This window comes from Cnephaeus nilssonii (assembly GCF_951640355.1).
Source record: "Cnephaeus nilssonii genome assembly, chromosome: X".
Taxonomy (NCBI): Eukaryota; Metazoa; Chordata; class Mammalia; order Chiroptera; family Vespertilionidae; genus Cnephaeus; species Cnephaeus nilssonii.
The window spans coordinates 87,584,177-87,588,210 of NC_137071.1; the positions used below are offsets into that span (position 1 = coordinate 87,584,177).

General features: G+C 43.0%; 1 pseudogene across 1 annotated transcript; it reads right to left on the bottom strand.

Moving 5' to 3' along the window:
• Positions 1-2,329: 2,329 nt before the first annotated feature.
• On the bottom strand, positions 2,330-2,996 carry LOC307095526 (polyadenylate-binding protein 2-like; annotated as a pseudogene). The gene has a single exon. The product of its transcript is annotated as a polyadenylate-binding protein 2-like (transcript).
• Between the last annotated feature and the right edge of the window lie 1,038 nt (positions 2,997-4,034).

A 4,034-nucleotide genomic window follows, 5' to 3' on the forward strand; every position in this document is an offset into this window, starting at 1 on the left:
ACTTTTAAAATATCATCTACTGACTTTATATTATGGTAGCTAAGGATTCATCAACTCTTAAAGTATTCTCTAGCTCCTGTATGCTAATGATTTCCCACCTATGTTTCCAGTCCTGACTTCCCCTTGAGCTACAGATTTGTATTATGCAAATGCTTGCTGAATATCTCCATGTAGATGTTAAGCTCAGAGTATCCAAAAATGCTTGCCCTTACCCCCACACCCAAGCTTTATCTGCCTCTGGTTATTACACTGACCCCTATGTCAGTGAGTGTCATCAGTGTCTACTCAGTCACTAAAACAATAAGCCTGGAAGTTCTAAGAAAGTGCTCTGGGATCTTACCATCCAATGGATCACCAATACTTGTTGATTTTACCTCTTAAATAATTCTTGACTCCATTCTCTTTTCTTCTTACTCATTGTCACTGCCCTAGTTCAGGTCTTTGTCATCTATTGATCAAACCATTTGCAGCAGTAGTCTCCTATTTTGTCTCCCTGCCTCCATATTTTCCCTCCTTTATCCCTATTGCAAACTGAGCTAAGCTAGTTTATCCTCTTACATTGTCAGGTATTTTTCTTTTTCTTTCTTTTTAAAAAAATTATTTTTATTGATTTCAGAGAGGAAGGGAGAGGGAGAGAGATAGAAACATCAATGATGAGAATCATTGACCAGCTACCTCCTGCACGCCCCCTACTGGGGATCAAGCCGACAACCTGAACATGTACCCTTCACCAGAATGGAACCAGGGATCCTTTAGTCTGCAGGCCGACGCTGTATCCATTGAGCCAAACTGGCTAGGGCTGTCAGGTATTTTTCAGTGACTATCAGTAGCTTCCAATGACTAGAGATAACTGCAGGTTATAGGCTTCATCCTCTACAATCTCCCTACCAGGTGGTATGTTCCAATGAAAACAGGACTTCAACCCAATCCTGCCAAGCATACACTTAGTAGCAGTTAGACATAGTCCTGGAACCTGTTCTCATAAAATTGATAAAGCCCCATGCAGGAAAGGTTCACTTGAAGTACACTTAGCAACTCTCCAGTAGTAGCGTTTTAGCTAAACTTAAGTTCAGATTAGGCAACAGAATCATTCATTGTCAGGATTCAGGACCCAATGGATTCCTAGACCTAGAGTGCCACTCTGGGATCCCCAGTTTCTTAAGACCCATTCATGCAAAGGCAAATAAAAGTATCGGTCCATAAATCTACAGCACCATTTATTTAACCAATGAATGTTTATTCCTAACATCCCTTATATATTTTTATTTTCAAAAACAACTTTATTTATGAACATATTTTAAAAACCTCCCATCCCCTGGAAATTAGCTTAAAAAAATCCACCTCCACCTCTTTGTGCCCACTTCCTCTCATTCCCTCCAAATAAAAGGAGAAAGGGGCAGAGGGGAAAAAACAAAAAATTGAAAAACAAACCCCCTAAACAGGTTAGTGCATCTCCCCAGGAGGGAGGGGAATTTACACTGGAGCCTCAGGGAGTGGAACAGAGATCTTCTGCCTACAGAAATCTACCAAAAAAAAGACACTCAAAACAAAGAAACAAAAGAAACACAAAAGTAAACAAAATGGATCACTAGGCAATCTGGAGGGGCAGAGAGTTAGAAAAGAGGATAAGAACAGGCAGGAGGGGGCTATGAACATTAGGAAGAAGATGGAGGGAAGATAACAAGCAGAACAATTTGGTTTCCTAGGGTAAAACAAAACAAAACACCCTCCTACCATCCATGCTTATTTACACTTGAGTAGCCCCCTAGGGGGTGAAGTTAGACAGGGAAACAGGGAGCAGCTTGCGTAGTTGAGAGGTATCCATGGCAAATCCCCAGAGTGAATGAGTATCCCCATGCCCTACTCCCTGTACCTTACCCTAACTTCCCTAAGCAGGTCCCTCCTAATAAATTAGTTATGGGATTCCGCCTCCCCCTTCCACAGTGTGTATGTATGTGTGTGCGTGTATATATATATGTGTGTGTGTGTGTGTGTGTGTGTGTGTGTGTGTGTGTGTATTTTTTCCCCATCAAGGTCATCTTCTGTTTTTCTTTTTTAATTTAAGTTTCCCCTTCTTTTCTTTCTTTCTTTCTTTCTTTCTTTCTTTCTTTCTTTCTTTCTTTCTTTCTTTCTTTCTTTCTTTCTTTCTTTCTTTCTTTCTTTCTTTCTTTCTTTCTTTCTTTCTTTCTTTCTTTCTTTCTTTCTTTCTTTCTTTCTTTCTTTCTTTCCTTCTTTCTTTCTTTCTTTCTTTCTTTCTTTCTTTCTTTCTTTCTTTCTTTCTTTCTTTCTTTCTTTCTACCTCTCTCTTCTCTTACACACACTTTTATTTTTAGTAAGGGGAATACCATGAAGTCGCTCTAGGCCCACTTCTGTAGATGTGACCCCAGAGCCTGCTCTTAAAACCAATGTAGTCTCTAGAGCTGGAACTGTTGTAACTGGTGGTTCAGGCACGGTATGGAGCTCCTGGGAAACACTGGTCTGTTGTCTAATGCTTGGTCTCTTGCTTCATTTTGGGATTACCTTGATGTGTCTTCCTCTAAATAGGGACTCATCTAAGGCCAGGGAAATCCTCACTGACTCTTTGTTTGAGAACTCTATATATGCAAACCCTTTGGGATAGCCGCTAAATTTGTCACAGGGTATGGTACCATGGTGACTGAACCACAGCCATGGAAGTGTGCTTCTAGCTCTTCTGCTGTTGCAGTAGAGTCCACATTACCAACATAGATGGAACAGCATCAGCCTCCATCTTCCCCTTAATAGACATGATCACTGGGCCAGCATTGCCTGGAGGTGGTCTCATATTCATCTGCTTCTCCACCTTGTTCTGTATCTCCTTTAACTGATCAACTTCTTCCTCCATCTCCCTGACTCAAGCTTTGATCGCTTTCAGCTCCCGGTTCTCAGATCCACAATGGCGCCATCCCCAGGTCACCCTCAACCAGTCCTGGCTCCTCCTTCTCCTCCTGGCTCCCAGGGGCTCCTGAGCCATGTCCAGGGCCAGAGCTGGGGCTGAGGATCAGGGCTAGGGCTACTCCCCTTTTGGCTCTGGCTCTGGCTGGGGCTCCAACAGGAGTTCCTCAGTTTCCGTTCCTCAGACTCCCGGCTGTTCCATAATCCCCTGTGACCCCCTGGACCTCCTCCCAGGCCTCCCCGCCAACCTGAGAAACAAGATGGAAATAACTACTTGTAGACCAGAGCAGCAGCTTCCAGCTTCCCTTATATTCATGATCAAACCCTCGAGTGTAGATTTAGGTAGATTGGGCAAAGCTTTCCAGTATCTACCTCTGGAGTGTGTACTTATAATTAGAGTCTTTCAGATGCACATTAAGCACTGTTGGAGTGTTTCTCATTGGGGAACTTCATATATGAACTGTCCCTAGGGTGTGTGTGTGTGTGTGTGTGTGTGTGTGTGTGTGTGTGTGTGTATCTCACACTGTCCATGCTGAGTATTTTTTAATATATTTTTATTGATTTCATAGAGGAAGGGAGAGAGAGAAACATCAATGATGAGAGAGAATCATTGATTGGCTGCCTCCTACATGCCCCACCCCCCACTGGGGACTGAGCCCTCAACCCGGGCATGTGCCCTTGACCTGAATTGAAACTGAGACCTTCATTCCGAAGGCTGACTCTCTATCCACTGAGCCAAACCAGCTAGGGCCGTGCTGAGTATTTTAAAGTAAATTTCAGACCATATAACAAATCTACCCTCCCATGCACATCTGCCCATATTATTTCCCTGCACAAAACCCTTCTCTCCTATAGTTCCTTGTTCCAGATAAGATAAAGTCCAGACTTTTTCAAGTGGCATATTAGGCCTTTCCAGACCTGTCCCCATCTCTTTATTTTTTGCACCTTACACTCTAATCTAGAATTAAGCTGCTTATAGTGAGCCCCCACCAATGATGCTGGTTTGGAGTTAAGCACTCTGTTCTGTCTGGCCCACCTTTCCCACTTTTCTTAACCTGGCTAACTTCTACTCATCCTCTATGATAGCTCAGGCATCCGCTCTTTCAAGAATCCTTTCCTAT